Consider the following 17,670-nt stretch of genomic DNA (forward strand, 5'->3'; position numbering starts at 1 on the left):
TCACTTGCTGTGTGGCCTGCTCTAACATCCTCACCAACATAATGCTTTTTCGGGTACAAAAGTGAAAAAAGACAGCACAAAAAGAAATCGCTTATTAGGGTTTCAAAGGAGTGGGTTTTCTGTGTCTAAGAAATGTTATGAAATCGAAACAGATAAAAGCAGACGCAATCAGAAATGAAACATGCTCATGATTAATCAAAGACAAATAATTCCATTATTGAAAAACGACTCCGTGTTGAAGGTTTTTCTCTCTTTCTTCACATCAGACTTCTGCAGGACTTTGAACTCCTAATATTGGAAATGGAACTACAGAAAAATGTTCATGCCATAATTTTTTTTTAACAAAGTGGGATATTGTACTTAAAAGCACAAAATAATTGCTCCTTACTGCCCATCAGTTGAAAGCCCAAACTCCTGGGCCCGGACTCTGAAGCCCTCCGTAGCTGGGATTCCCCTACCTCGTCAGCCTCATCTCCCTAAATCCTTAGCAGGGACCATGTGTTTGTTATCGTCATCACAAACTTCTCCCTCCATCTTAAATACCTTCTTCGCACCTCTCCCTCTCAGCATCTTGACCGTTAAGAACCTATTGAAGTCCGTAAGCTACTGTCAGATATTTCTTAATGCCTGGGTACAGAAATTAATATTAAGTGGAAGTTGAGTCCCCATCTTCAAGGAACCTTTCCTTCCTGCCCAAGCTCAGGTTTGTCACCACCTTCCCTAAGCTGCGGTGTCTCCTGTCCCCTCCCGCAGCCGTCCCGCCCAGCCCACAGTAGCATTAGAGGCTGTTTTGAAGTGGTGATAGATCATGGACTCCTCAAGAACTCTGAACATCTCTTTTACATCCCCCAGAGTGCCTAAGGAAGTGTGACGCACAAGGCGTAGTCAGTGTTTCGTAATTTGATATTTTCGGAGAGAAATCTACATTACTTATGGAAAGGGACACAGTCTCACCTGTAGGCATGACCAGGTGAGCATCAGGTAATTACTGTTGCCACGAATTTTCTTAATGAAAATGTCAAGTGGCCTGGAGACACTGTACTCCACATTCGGCATCTCTCAGCTAGTTTTTCCTCACCCACAATTAGCATTTATTCTGGATACTTCTTTAGCATCTGTAAAAAATCCCAATTTTCTTTATATGGAGCGCTCAGAAACACCTGCAATAAGAGTTACAGCCGTAGGAATCTGCAGTCCCAGTGTGTGAGGTCATCAGGCAAAGCGTTTGCCAGAAAAAATAAAAACAAAGCAGAACTGATGGGGTAGTTTAAAATAGATCATTATATACCATCATTATGAAACAGTGCTTTTGTATAATACTTTACAGTATATGATGCACTTCATATTTCTTTATTTTCTTCCAGTTTTATTGAGGTGTAATCGACACACAGCACTACATCAATTTAAGGTATACTGCATAATAAGTTGACTTCCATACATCATGAAATAATTACCACCGTAAGTTTAGTAAACATCCATCATCTCGTGTAGATACAAAATTAAAGAAATGGAAAAAATAACATATTTTTCCTTGTGATGAGAACTCTCAGGATTTACTCTCTTAATTTACTCTTCAATTATAACATACAGAAGTGTTCATTATCTTTATCATGTTGTACATTCCATCCCTAGTACTTATTTGTCTTATAACTGGAAGTTTGTACCTTTTGACAACCTTCCTCCGAGTCCTCCTCTCCCCACCCCCTGCCTCTGATAACCACAAATCTGATCTCTTTTTCTATCCGTTTGCTTGTTTGTTTTTGAGGTATAATGGACCTACCAGACTGTGTTAGTTCCTGTTACACAGCACAGTGATGTGATATTTCTATGTGTTACAGGATGATCACCACTGGTACTGTCACACTTCTTATTCTGTCCTATTTTATTTTATTTCACCTCACTCAGTCCTGATGTCTAGATTATCAGAGACGAGGAAACTGAGGCTGAGAGGTGGTGGTGGTGACGACTCATCCCAGAGGGACAGAAAACATCTGTGGCAGAAACTCAATTAAAGTCGCTTGTATTTCTGTCTAATCCAGCCGCTCTCCTCTCCCGTAATTCCCCATACAGATCTTGGAGGGCTTTATTGGTTAGAGGAGAAAGCAAAGCTGAGAATTCTTCTTTAAACCACTTTCCTCGGGTCGTCCAAATCCACATGAGACCAGTATTTGCAGACTCAGTTTTAGTTATGATTCCTTTTACCACATCTCATTGTACCTTGTGAACCAGCAGCAGAGGGACAGGACATGTTTGCTGAGTAAGAAAATGAGAGAATGTGTAAGCTAAGTACTGAGACAGGGAAACACAAGTGGGTCCATAAGTTTCTGGCTGGTAAATTTCCCTTCTTCAAGACTTTGTTTCAAAAACTTGGAGGAAAATGCCTCCGTCTCTCCCATCGCATAGATACTGCCGCTCTGTTCTTTGGTGAGGTGTTAGTCTGGGGCGACACGAATTCTGTTGCAAGGCGTTCACTCTTTAGAGCCATAGTGAGCCTCTGTTGGAGACTACTGTTTTAACATAGTTCAAAATCTGAAAAATGTTTCTGTCAAATGTCAGTCATCTCTTATTGGGGGGTAGATTGTTACTTTGATGATTCCAGTGAACCATGTCTTCCAAGATCCATCCCTCATGTGGCTCCTTTATCTTGAATCTGGGACATGATCTGCTTTGATGATTAAATTGTGGCAAAAATTATGGGATGCCTGTTTCACACCTAAACCTTCAGACTCGGATACTTTCCCCTTTGTGCTCTGAGGGAATCCAGCCTCCACATAAGACATTCAACTACCCTGAGACCACCAGGCCGTGAGCAGCCTTCACGTGAGTGTGAGGTTGCCTAAGACGCGGAGTCTTGATCCTTAGTCAAGACACTCCAGCTGATGCCCCATGAAATGGAGCTGGGCCGCCCTTGCTGAGCTCTGCCCAAACTGTAGAGTTGTAGCAAATGAATAAAATTGTTGTTGCTAAGATTTCCTAAGTAATCTATAAGCAAAACAACAAATAACTGGAAAATCAAGAGCTATCAAGGGAAGCAGAACAGATAACGCTGCTTTGGGAAAAAAAATACGAATTAAAGAGAAAAAAGTAGTTGTTATTCCCTGTCCTGGAGTCCTGGCCTATCCCACCTGTCTGCCTCCGTTAGCCTCTCTACGTTTCTCCTTCGTCCCTACCCGCCCCCCACCCCAACCCCCAGCTTGCTTGCCCCACTTCCCGCTTTCCTTGATGACGTCTTCACCTCTGCTCACATAGAATAAGATATATGTTATTACAACACAGGAAAATAATACAAAATACCAAAATACCAGCAAGCAAAAACTAGCGTCAAGCTTTTATCTACAAATGGGCAACAGGAACAATTTCCAATTAATTCCACTAATTGTTGCCAGCATTTAAGAATAAGATTCGTTTCTGTTTTATTGACTGTTTTTGTCATCCTGCTAATTAGTCTTATCTGAAGCCACCATATTTTAAATGAAACCCATTTGATCTGTATTTACTATCTACACCAGCAGTAGTTCTGGTCCTTCAGCTCATATTCTTGAAAGGATTTTAAAGTCTGTATTAATTAATGAAGTTGGCACCCAGAGCTACAAATCATGGCAGTTTTTACTTTTTACTGCCACAGTCTGTTTTGCTTTGTAATGTTTTTCTTTAGCTAGGAAGCAAACTTTCTGGCTTCCCGGAATCAGTTTCAGTTTTTCCCATAAAAATTCATTACCATGAACTCCAACCAGTGGCTTGCAGTTTCACAGATTTATAGTTAAAATGTGCAAGAAAACATTCCAGGTCACATCAACCTAATGTTTACTATTCTGGTTGTTACAAACTGTTTATTAATCAATATTTTAATGTGTTTTTCATAATAGGAATGGTCCTGGTAATTACTCATTTATTTTCGTTCTGTAGTAAGATGTTTTCTATCTTTCCCCAAATTTCAAAAATCAATTAATAGTAGATTTAAGCATTTATAACAATGTAAACATGCCTAAGAGACGATGATCTAAACATTCTCTTGTATATTATTATGCGTGTCATATAATAAAAATTATAAATAATAATTATTATATAAACTGTATATCATAATATATAAATAATGCAATGTTAAAAATAATAAAAACAATCAATCCTATATACATTTATTTCTCAGATTAAGAAATCACTCTGGTGCCATAAGAAGGGGTCCTCAGTTGAAATAAAAGAATTGTTTTTATGTTTTCCACTTAACAGTTACATCTCTGAATGTCCTTCAGCCTCAGCTTCTTGTCTATGAAATGCAGATGATAATCCCCTACCCCGCGGAGTTCTTCTGACTATCATATGAGACCGCAGGTGTGAAATTGCTCAGCACAGACATCTTGGGCAGAAAAGTCCCTCAGAAAATGTTTGTTGTCTAACTCTGAATGGTTTTGAATACCAGTATTTATTGAGTCAATAAGGAGGATGCTACCTAGTAAATGTCTGTGTTACTGCAAACACTTGACTGTTCCATCGGCTCCTGGACAATCGTGTTGCACTCTCCCGCTGTGTGTCAGCTAGATGATAAAACAGTCTCTCCTTTGCAGATGCATGAGCGTGCAGGTGCCGGTCATATGGACACACTGAGAGAGGTGAGAGTGTACAGGAGAGTGTTCACACCCAGTGTAGCTCCCTGATGTGCTGAGTTACCCAGAGGATGGATACAATAACTCACGTCCAATTTGAGAAAACGTGGGTGATTGTTACTCGTGCCAGGCACTGGAAATACAAAGCTGACTCAGACACAGAACTTTCTTCCAGAAGATCTCAGAACCTATTTACACAGACAAATACACACCCAACTGACCATGAAATATGTCACAATGAAATAAGGGTTAAATGCAAGGAAAGAAGAGTCTGTGGATCACAGAAATTAGTAGCTGATCCTCAGGAGATCTGGAGAGACTTCAAGGAAGAGGTAAACAAATTTTTTTAAAGATTGAAGAGTTTATTGTGTTTATTAAGAGCTTTTTTTTTTTCTTTTCCTTTTCTAATGGAGGTGCTGGGAATTGAACCCAGGATCTCCTGCATGCTGAGCATGAACTCTACCACTGAGGAGGTAAACTATTAGCAGAGACTTCGAAGGTGACATAATTCAGACATTACCTCTCTCGGGACTGAGCCTAGTCCAAGTACTGCTGTGCTGGGTTAGATTGTCCTCCAGACCTACACGCCGCCCTTCTGTGGTCTGTTCTGTGTTGAGGGTTTCTGACCGGGAGAGACTGTATCAACTGGCTCCTTTGCCCTCCAGCTGCAGGTTGGCTTGGACCATGGTGGTTGTGGGTGGGAGGAGGATCAGCAGAGACAAGGTGGAGGGTGAAGAGTGAGGTCAGGAGTGTTATCCTCCTGATTCCCTCCCGGGGACTTGCAGGGGGCAGGCTGCACCCTCAGATTTAGTCTCAGGTCTTCCGGACTCCAGTGATTTCTTCCTCCCACGTGTCTTTAGTCTGGGACACACACTTGCGTTATCCCTTGTCATTTCTCAACAGCCTGCATGTACCTTTATAGATAAACTTTTTCTTATTGAATTTGACTTAGATTATCCTACTATATGTTGCATGTTATATAGACATAAATATATATATGTATATTTTTTAAACTAGTCTCTCCCACTAAAATGTGAGTGCCTCAAGAGTAGAAATCCCTTTTCCGTCTTCATGTAACTGTGGCTCCCATAGTTCTCATAATGCAGCTTAATACACTGATCATATATAATGGAATGATTTAGTGTTTTACTCAGTAAGAATCCTAGTTTTCCTTGTGCACTGGATTAATAGAAAACTATCTTGGACTTCATACGTGCAAGTTCAAATCAGAAGATGATTCTTTTAGAGGAAAACTATGTTCTCGGTTAAATTAGCCCGCTCAGTGTTCCCCACGTCTTCGTTAGTCTGACAGTGCAAATGTTTTGATGTGGAGGAGGGTGTTTATTCTTTGGGCTATTAGGTATCGGATCCCTCCATTTTCTTTCACAGTCCTTCTTCCTCTAACTGAAGTTATCATGCTATATTTTTTTCCACTAGGATTCAAATGACAGATATATGTCATTCATATGCAAATGTCCTTCATGGTCTGTAGCACAGATGAGTGAGTGTGGGTTTTGCAAAATGTTCACATTTTCTCTTGTTCAATAAATCGTGTCGTCATTAAACTGAAAGAGAGTGACATCAGGGGATTGAACCGGTCTCATCCCTGTTCTAATTCACTTTACAAGGAAAATCAAAGACAATTTAGTATGGTAGCTAGAGTTTGTTTGTTTTGTGAAAACTACTTGGGGATGTGATGTGATTGTGCAAAGGGTAAGCCCTTCCCAGTCCCTTGGAGACTGGCTTCCCTGCTTAACTTTACCCATCTTTAAGGTCAGGAAAAGGCAGGAAGTGACCAGCCATTTCTGTTTCTTTGTAGAAGATATTGCTAAGCAGGATTGAGAAAGAAGTTACAAAGTCTCTCCCTTTTCTTAATTTTACATTCTTTGCTGTCTTTCATTGCCTTTCTAAGGAAAGGGAAGTTGAGGGAAGAGACCAAACCCTTTGGATATTTTGGGTGGAAAACTTTCATCTATTCAAAGAACTGATAGTCGTTGTTTGTAGGACCTCCTTGGATTCCGTATTTCCAGATTTCCCTAGAAAAGTTGCCACTGTGATTCCTCGTTATCTGTCTCTACCTCTGTGTTGGATTTTAAGAGATCCAAGTGACTTGGTTTCTAAGCCCAGCATCGTTTATAGTAAGACCACAGGTTGAAAATGCCATCAGTTTCTTGTCGCCTTGTTTTCAGGAACAAACTAGTTTGATGTTATTTCTTCTTCGATTTTTCCAGAACATCACATTCAATTCTCGACTATCCAGTTTTTGAAGAAAGATAAGACTTTAGTTTTGATTGAATTTTTGTTGAGATCAGTTATTTCCAAGTCCAGTTTATTAAAGGACTAACGTGGCGTCAGTTCTGAATTCTCTGAGGTCATACTCAAGTTCATCTTTGAATTAAAGAAGGTTTTTTTTGTGGAAGTGTGAAGCTTGTGTTATAGTTTTTTTTTTTTATTCCTGTGCAAGGGGAGAGAGATAAGTAAAAGGTAAAATGGGAAGATTATTCTTCCTCTATTGTTGTATTTAATGCCTTTCCCTTAAATTTGCACAGATGTTGCAGCAAATCTATTAAAATATATACATGTTAAGCTTACTGTTTTGTTTGTTTCTGTGTTTTTGTTATTTACATGTTACTGACTTCTGCAGTTCATTTAGAATAAATGTTTGGAATATGAGATTCTTAGAAGGAATTTTTTTTTCTGTTTATGTTAGGACTTGAAAGATGAGTCAAGAAGAAAGTGTGGTACCAAACAAAGAGGATGCGTGGCTCCTCACCTTTGGAGGTTCATAGTGCTATGGATGATAATTCAATATACTTTGCTTTATTGTAGAGCATTCCATGTGGACAGATGATGGAAAGAAAGGGGCTACATATGCCTCACTTGTACCAGAGATCAGTTAGCTATCACACACCTGTGTTGATGACACAACTTGGTAGGTGGCACACCTGGAAAGATGGAACACCTGTTTTAATGGCGAACCTATGAATATGGCACACACGCATGTGGATGGCACAAGAGGATGGGTGGTACACACTTGTACATGTAGGATTTGGGGAAACATCCACGCTGAAAGCAGTTCTGTGTGGATGACACGTGAGGGGGTCCTGACATCAGAGCTCGGGTTGGGCAGTTGGTCCATGCTTTCCTAAAATGTACCATATACACGTTTCCTAAAATGTATACCATTTAGAAAACTCTCGAGCTGTGGACATTCCCTTTGCTGTCACCTCCCCGACATCTGACAATTGTCAGGATCTTAGGGTGAGAAGTGCTGATCAAAATCACATGCAAAAAATGGAAAGATTCCAACAGACCTATCTTAATGTCAAATTTCTGCTCAGAAATGTTTAATATTTTCTGTTTGGTTCGTTGCGGGAGGTCTAACATGTTTAACATCGAAGTCAGGGTCTACCACAGCCTGGCTTTATCACCCAGCTCCGACTCTATCTCCAGCATCCCCAGGAGCACCAAGCAGTTCTGGCCGATGTAGTTTTTACTGTCATCAGGCCCCCTGTCCTCGTCTTTGACTCGCTTTGTCTTCTTTCTCAGGCCGCTCTCCTTACTAGGAGTTTTGATTTTCCTTTCTCTCCACTATCTTGTCATCCTTCTATTCCAGCTAGGAACTCTCTCATCTAAGGAGATGTCACTCGACATCTCAAGGTCAGTGTTTTTTTTTTTTTATTTGTTTGTTTTTGTTTTTTTTTCACCTCCATAAGCTTCTACAGAGCATATTTTTGATGTGGAATTTTTCTGTCCAAACAACTCATTGTTTCATGGGTGCGATTCTCTTCTCTCCCACCAGACAATGGCGGCTCCTTCTTCTGTCTGCCTCTGTGGTTGACTCTGTTGGTTGTAGAGACAATGACTCCTATTTTCAAGGAATGAATGCCTATAACTGGCTGGGCTTCTCTTGTGCCTCCGTCCCAAGGTCCTCCTGGCAGGACTTCAGTTTTCCCAAACTCTGGTGTGTTTAGTCTGTCAGTTTCCTAAAAGCCAGGTCTGTTTTTTTGTTTGTTTGTTTGTCTTTTCCTTCCTCTTCAGTTTCTCAAACTGTGAATTCTCTGTAGTGCAGTCTGGACCTTTGGCTCCTCTGTTTGAGCCCCTCATGAAGCCATCCATGCTTATATTAGCTCCCCTCGGTCTCTGTTTCTGAAAGTCTGCAGCATTTAAGGGTTCCCATCACATACTGTCCTCAGAGCCATGGGGCAACTGTGTCAGTACAGGTGGGAAGTATGACCGTTGGCAGTGCAGCTGAGGTACAGAGGTCATCTGGTAAACCTCCTCTTTTAAGAACTAGAAGCAGCGTTGTGGCTACTCAGTTGGCACTTATTCATGGAACATTTAAGGAATGATAACTCTGCTTTACTGATTGTCTTCTGTCTCGCTCCTCCAACAGGCTCCTCCCGGCTATTCAATAATTTAACCTTCAATTTTATTTTATTTTATTTTTTTTTTGTCATGTCACCAAGCCCCTTCTTACCTATCTCCTTCCTCCATTTTCTATGTCCTTGAAAGTCCTCCTCTAACCTTAGGGTTTACACCTGGTGCACGCTCTGCTGCCTGGTGATATCTGGGTTTTCTGTGACTCTTCTCATTTGGCCTGAAATCCCACACCAGCACCCCACGTTCAGGAAGCTTAAAGGGAACTTTGTGCTTACTGCTCAAGCCCTTCCTAGCCCCTTGTGCTAATACCTTAAATACTAATTTTCAGACTTGACTTTAGTCTATTTTGGTGACTTATTAGATTTTTCTTTCAGCTTTTCTCCAGGGGACATCAATTTCAAACCATCACAAGCACAGGTGCAACTTCTGCTCTTACAATTCCCACCCACACTCCTAACTCCACTCTATCTCCTGATAACACCGTATTAAGTCACTAATGGCTAGAGTTTGAAAGATTGAATGTTAAAAGCATAATTAGAGACTTAAGGGAAACAAATTGTACCCATAAAATTTAGAATTAATTTCAGGAAAATAGGGCAATTGAAGCACCTTGTGCAATTTGAAATGACTTTTCTAAATGAGCGACTGTGCCAAGAATCAGCCCCCTCCTAACTTCCTCTGTTTCCTTCTTATTTCCTTCCAAGAATAAGGGCAGGTCAGTGGGGTAGGTTTGGCAAAGAGCAATGTACATTTCTTGTCACAATATCAAAGGCAAAGAGCTCACCTTAAAGTTAAGCTTTCTCTCTTTAGTGGAAATGGAATATGGGAGGAGGCGTGTGGGTGAGACCAATCACTGCCCTTGGGCGAGCTTGAGAAATTGCAAGACCCGAACCCAGACATTCAAAGAGGCAGTATTTCTGAGCCCAGGCTAATCCCATCAGTCAGCAATTTCTCACTTCTTATATCCAGTACTGGCTAACGGCACCATTCCTAGTTCACACACAGCCATGTGACATGCCTTCCGTCCCCGGGGCCGCCTCTACCAAGCAAACATGCCCTTAGAGAGATGCTGGGCAGCTTCACTTCGTCAGCCCAGACCCATCCATTCTTCTAGACGTATTGACCCCACCTCTCCTCACACATCCAGGGAGAATTCTTTGCCGGCCACAGCCCTCACCTGAATCTCCCTTCTCAAGTCCACACAGAGACGAAAATGAGTAGCAGCAGTTCCGTGAATGGCACTGTGTTAGCCACTGGGGGTGCAAAGGAGAAAGCACAGGGTCCTGCTTTTCAAGGGCTCATGACTCATGTGGGAAGCAGCCGCTGAAGTGGCAATCTGAGGGCAGAGAGGTGTCTGTGGACAGGATGTTACAGGGTCACACCCGGCACGCTGACCTGCTCTGCCCCGACTCCTCGCTGTGTGGTTACAGAGAAGTCATTTCTCTGGTCTTCAGCTTTTTCATTTTTCAAATGGTAAAATTAGCAATGATCCTGAAGGGTGGTTTTATATGTTAAATGAGATAATGACTGAAATGCATGGTAAAGGTCTTAACCCGTAGTGGGCACTAAATAAGAATTTCCTAGTTGGTATTTGGGTTAGGAAGTGGTTAAAGAGACTCCTGTGACAGGTTTGGTCACAATCTGAGGCTGTTAGGGACTCCAGGTCAGGCTTGTCTGCCACAGAGTGTTTATTTCTCTCAGGAGAGCAGGAATGAAGATAGTGGATGAATCAGGGCATCTTCAACCTTAGTCTTAAAAACCCATGACTGGATAACTGCTAGGGTTTTTCTTTGCTTAGAAAAATTAGAACAGCAAACCCCTGGGATCTGAGTTAGCTCAGCTGGGGAGTTGGGTTGGCAGTAAATGTCTGGAAAATGTGAATAAAACCAGGCAAGTTCAGAGAACCACAAGGTTCTCTAAGAAATTAACCATACAAATTTCTTCTCTAGGGGACTTAATAGAAAATATTCTTCCAAAATATCTTACTCCCTGGGGTCCCCAGCTGTCTCTCTTTTGGTATTACTGAAGCCAAAAGAATAGAAAAGAAAAATCTCTAAAATTCAAATGAGAATACAGATTTAAAGCAAGCCAAAAGAGGCTCTTTAACAGAACTTCTCACTGTCCTGTGAAGTCATTTCATGTACTGTGCGTGACTTTTAATAAGACCTTGTAGCTGTCTTTGGTGAGAGATGAAAAACTGTTGTTTTTGTTTGGAGAATTCTCATGCTTTGTCCTCTTACACTGATCCCAGAGCACAAGGAGATAGGAGCTCATATTCCTTATGCCTGGAAGTAAAAATAGCTTAAGGGTAGGCACACTGAGAGGTGGAGTGAGTTTTATCCACTGATGGGAACGTACCATGATTTGTGGACTGTACCTGAAGGCTCACCTTACACCCAGCCTGCCTCTGTAGCGTTGTCAGCAGGCGTATGAGATGCATTCCATTCTTGTATCTTCTGGAAGCCCTTAGTCCTAATTATTTGACCGTATTAGAACTAGCCCCAGTTTTAGGTCATAAACTGCTGGAGCTGGAGTTCCCTGAGATGAGTGTTGTCCATCCCTTGTTTCCACAGATGAGGAAATAAACCCCGAGGGGTAAAGAGATATATGTAAGATGCCTTAAGGTATTTCAGACTAAACCCAGAGTAGAAGCCCGGAATCTTGACACTCAGCCCAGTAATGTATCTGTCAAAATATGCTGTTGTAACAAACACAGACGTGCAAGAACCATCAGAGATGGCAGGACATTGTCCTTGCTACAAAGTAGTTGCCTCTCCATTTAGTAAAACAGCTTTAGGTGAGCAACGATGATGAAAATACTGCAAATGACTTTTTTTATATGACCCCCAAAACACAGGCAGGAAAAGCAAAAATAAGTTAAACTGAATAAAACTGAAAGTTCCTGCAGAGCAAAGGAAACAATCAGCAGGGTGCAGAGAGAATCTAAGGAGTGGGAGAGAGTATTTGCAAACTGTAGGTCGGGAAGTAAGTAAGTAAATAAATAAAAAAATAACCAGCCCGATTTAAAATGGGCAAAGGACTGGATTATACATTTCTCAAAAGAAGATATACCAGTGCCCAAAAGGTGTTCACACCACTGATTACCGGGGAAATGCAATCCAGAACCAGAATGAGATATTCCTTCACACTAGAATGGCTATTATTAAAAAGATAAAAGATAGCCAGATGTGGTGAGGATGTGGAGAAAAGAGGACACCCCACCCCGCATATATTGTTGGTACACAATTGGATGTAAATTGGTATCGACATTATGCAAAACAATATGGAGTTTCCTCAGAAATTAAAAGTAGAGCTACCTTATGATCCAGCAGTCCCACTTCTGGGTCTGGAGTCAAAGGAGATGAAATCAGGATCTTGAGCAGATACCTGCACGCCCAACTTCACTGCTGTGGTGTTCACAACAGCCAGGGCGTGGAAACAACCTGAGTGCTTGTCAGTGGATGAATGGTTAAAGAACATGTGACACGCACTCACTCACACACTATGCTACCTTAAAAAAAGAAGGAAATCCTGCCGTTTGTGACCACATTGAGGAAACTGGAGAACATTATGCTGATTGAAATAAGCCAGGCACAGAAGTACAACCACTGCATGATCTCACTTACATGTGGAACTTGTAAAAGTCCAGCTCATAAAAGCAGAGAGTAGAACACTGGTTTCTAGAAGTTGAGGGGTGAGGGAAATGGAGAGATGTTGGTCGGTCAAAGTGTACAAAATTTTAGTTATGTGGAATGAATCACTTCCAGAAATCAAAGGTAGAGCATGGTGACTATAATTAATGACATTGGATCGCATACTTGAAACTTGCTAAGAGAGGAGATCTTAAATGTTCTCACCACACACACCCATAGAAAGGGAACTGTGTGAGGTGATGGACATATTAATTAGCTTGATTGTGGTAACCATCTCACAATGTAGACGTATATCAAAACATCATGTTGTACATCTTAAAAATATTCACTTTTTATTTGTCAACTTCACCTCAATAAAACTGACGAAATAAAGAAGGATGTGGGCTGGAATTCAGCCCTAAAATAGAGCATGTATACCTCTCAAAATCCATTCGATGCCAAAAAGAAATAGAACTTCTAATTATGTTTATTTATCTTATCCTTTAAAATATTCTGACACCTTCACTTTATATAACAGTCTATTTGGATAGTAATGCATGTATATAATTTAGATTAGAACAAATGTACATATTTTGGGGCACCAGCTAAATTCGTTTTTACTAATGAATTGTACAATTAAGATATTGAGACTTCTGATTTAGGTGGATCGTTACGTTTTGGACTTTCTCTTTCATTGTTCCTAAAGCGTTAACAACCCATTTCAGCCAAAGGAATGTCCCCATTGTCCCTTGCAAACACCATTATTTTTTCCACTTCTGCAATTGTACCTTTGTGGCTCCTCATACTCTGAAGATTCGATCACTTTTTCTTTGCCTCTCCAAACAGTAATCAACTTACACGTTCAAAGGTGCCCTCGTCCATGCTTCATTCTCTAGACACTCTAACCTCTAGATCAAACTGTCCTCCTTCTCCTGGGCACCTAACCAAGAATTTGCAGTCACCCAGTCCGACATCTCTCATGCTGATTGCTTTGTCCCGGGCAGTTGTTATTCTCTCTGTGAATCTCGAAACGTCATCCCAACTTGATTGCAAGCTTCTAAGGTCTCCCCTGTCTTTCATTTCTCAGAACCTCCCTTCCGGGGTGGTTACAGAGACGAGCCTCGTTGGGAAATGAGGATGACGACAACACCTGGTTCACCGAGATTTTGTCAACTTCGGTGCGGCAGGCATTAGCCAGTGTATGGCAGACCACTGAGCAGTGTTTTCCCAGGAAGGTAGCTGTTCAACGTAGACGCTGACAGAAAGGCTGGATCCTTGGGTAGGGTGCAGGAACCTGGCATCGTAGGAGGAGCATAGATTTTTTATATATATATAAAAAGACCCAGGTTCAAATCCCAGCTCTGCTGTTTACAAATTTTGGACTAAGTCTCTTAAATATTCTCAGTCTGCTTCTTCATTTGTAGAATAGAAATATGTCCAGGAGTGTAGTTAAGATGAGGTGTGATGTAAGTAAGTCGCATAGTAGGTGTCAAGTGCGCGGTGGCTATGATACTGACCTTCAGAGCACACACTAGCAGCTCAGTAAGTTCTTTCTGTTCCTGAACCATTGAGAAACTCCATGCACTGATTACTTGTTACCTCAGGGCCTCACTTAGCCTCCCTGGTTCCCTCTAGCCGACTAGTCATGCCTACTTGAGGTTTTTAAAGGATTTGTGGGCCTGCCACTTACCGACTAAGACCTTGCTCTTACCTGTGCTCCACAGAAGCCCCTCAAAGGGCTCTGATGCAGCCCCTTCAGTTCAGCCCGCCCGGAGGCCCTTCTCTGCGCCCTGACTTTGCTGCCTAGAACAGTTAATGGAGAGGAAATACCCGATCCTTGTGCTGCTGCTCTTTGTTTTTGTGTTTTGCTTTGGGTTTTTTTTTTTGCGCTTGGAAACAAGCAGAGGGCCTAGGTTTCCTCCAGGCGGCGTGGAATGAGCAGGATTTAATTACTGCTGAAGGGCTGGTACAAAAGGTTATCCAACAGTGTACGATCTTATTTGGCACTGAACTTTGAAGTTGGGAATTATGGATTGTGGAACAAGACACAGCTGTCTGCTGCTGTCCCAGAGCCGGGAATACAGAATTTAGAGGAAACTGGGGTACAGCTGATGGGACCTCTCAGGGAGGTCAGAAAGAAACTAACCAGCCGTCCATAACGCTGTCGAAGCAGTTATTTGAAGGAAAAGGCCAAGGCTTCTCTTCCATGTCTCTAAAAACTTCAAATAAAAATAGACAATTCTGCATCGACAGAGATAGGAAATGGGCAGCAATTGAGGTCATCAGACTCAGAAATGAAACTGAGGTAACCTGTCATTGCTTGGAGGAAAAACTGTGAAATTGGTAGCCACAGCCAAGGCTGTGAGATGGTGAACGAGGGAAGAATTTTTCTTTCAGATTTAGCTAAAGCCATGAGAGAAACGGGTGACCAGGGAGTCGAGGAAGGGAAGGAGCCATGACACCATCGTTACATATGCAGGGCCGATCTGGGTGGTGCCAAATGTCCAGCATTTCTTCAGTGTTAACCCTGAAGAGGCAGAGCCGGGGTGTCTGCCATCTTGGGAGAATTCTGCCAGACTCTTTGGCATGTGTGAAATGGCACCTGGAAGCCTAGGCTGGGTCTTGATAGAACTGGGAAGTGTGCATATAGGTCCTTCTCTCTACGTTTCCTTAGATGAGTATTATTCCCCAACCCTCTGCTCTTCCCAGGTATCCACTCTATTTAATATTCCCACAAGTCTGTATTGGCTGAGAGGCGAGCTGTTAATTATCTAACTGACCTCAAGACAGCAAAGGTTCATACCCTGAGGATCTTTTCAGTGCATGGAATAGTGGCCGATCAAGGCAGCTGAACTAGGTAGACCCTCTAACATCTGGCTGAATCCTGATCCTGGCCAACTGACCTTGGGAAGGCTCCTCAAAGGCAGAATTTATTGTCTCCTCTCCAATTGTCATCTGTATCCACTGCGGTGCTCCAGCCGGGATTGTCAGCCTTGCTCCTGCTTCTCAGGCGAGTTTATAAGCGCTTTCCACGTCAGGAATCTCACTCTCCCTGGAGGAGCTTGTGTCATCTTTGGACAGGTCTGACTATCGCAAAGGCTTCCCCCGCTGGTAGAGTGAAAAGTTTGCAAATCTCCTGATTCATCGAGCCCATAGAAAGGGCTGCTGTTAGTATTCGTCAAATTGTAACATTTTCTCGAATGCTCATTTTTAACAAAAACATATCCATTGGCTACAAGGATGACCTTTTCTGCCTCCTTACCCCTCCATGCTGGAAGCCTTCATTTCCTGATGCCTGCTGCTAATATAGGACACATGTTGAAATGTTTATGCTAATTAGGCTTTGATTGGAAACTCAGAAACAAGTTAAAATGACAAGTTTTATCCCATTGATGAATTAATTAATAAAATGAAGCCACTGTTACACGGTTTGAAATCAGCCCTCTGATTTTTGCAGGAGACAGGAGGATTTTCCACTCTGAAACCCAGTAGTTTTTGTGCACAAAGCCGTGGAGGAGTTACGCGTTTTCAGGTGGAGGTACTGAGGGATGAAGAGGAATCACCCTTGTGGAGAATAAGTGACTAGCGATGATAGATTATATGTTAGAGGAGGCACTCGTTCATGTGACTGTGAATGAATGAGAAGGAGGTATTGAAAGAGCAGGTAATAGAGAGGAATGAGTGGCCTATGTCTGGGGTTCTAATAAGCTAAAAATTTCCCAACTGAGCCCTGTTTGGAAATTCAGCTTTACTTGTATGTCTCAATGTGTATTAGTCAAGGTTCTCCAAAGAAACAGTACCAAGGAGTGCTCGCTCTCTCTCTCTCTCTCTCCCCCTTTCCCTCTCCTGTTGAAGAATTGGCTTGCACAATTATGGAGGTTTAGAAGTACCATGATCCGCCACCTGCAAGCTGGTGGTACAATTCTGGTCAGTGTCTGAAGGCCTGAGAACCAGGGAACCTGTGGTGTCTCAGTCACCTGTAGATGTCTTCTCCTATCCCATAGTCTGCTCAAGGTGAAATGGGACAAAATGCACATTTCCTCATCTGGTTTAGGCTCTTTCTACCGTTTTCATTAAATGAGACAATGCATTGCAATGATGGCAGAAAAAAATAATAAATCAAGGAAACTGAAATCCAAAGACAAGATGTGAATTGCCAAAAAATATTGTGTGAGAGACAGACAATAAGCCACTTCATTCACCAAGGCCATCAATGAACAAATTCAAACTTTGTTTCTGTTGGCCTGTCTGGTCTCTGAGTTACTGTTTAAAACAAGAATTTTAAAATAAGTTGTCCCCGGAACAACAAGGTCCTACTGTATAGCCCAGGGAACTATATTCAATACTTTGTAATGGCCTACAATGAAAAGGAATATATATAAAATATATATATATTATATATATATATATATATATATAATATATATATATATATATGAATCACTATTTGCTGTACATCAGAAATTAACACAACATTGTAGACCGACTGTATTTCAATTAAAAAATTTAAAAATAAGTGTCCCCAGTACATAGCAGTCTGTACGTTCACTTTGATCAATCAGGCAGATGAAACACAATTTGTCATCAATGGCTGTGATTTAGATAGACCTTGTATAAGTAGTAATTCCTGATTTTGCAAGTCTTGAGATTGCAAAGTCTTTAACAGATTCATTAATGTTCTTTCTTCACAGGGAAAAATAACCAAAGTTTAATATAATTTAATTCTAATATGCATGTAATTTGGATTTAGGATATGCATGTCATTATGTGTAGTGCTGGCTAAAACACAAAGATGAGTTAGTTTTGGACCTTGCATTCCATGGACTGATTATGTATTTATGGGAATAGATGTATTTTTTTAAAGGAACTTTGATACAAACAGAGTGAACTCTATTCTCCAGGAGAGAACATATAGGAGGCTGTGGGAGTTCCTAGTTAGGAACAATTTAATAGGCCAGGGGGGTGTCTGAAAACCTGCCTTAAACAACTGGTATTTATGTAAAGCTTAAAGAATTAGTGAGATTTTTTTTGAATAAAGGAAAGGGAAGGGCAGC

Source organism: Vicugna pacos, chromosome 15 (assembly GCF_048564905.1).
Source record: "Vicugna pacos chromosome 15, VicPac4, whole genome shotgun sequence".
Taxonomy (NCBI): Eukaryota; Metazoa; Chordata; class Mammalia; order Artiodactyla; family Camelidae; genus Vicugna; species Vicugna pacos.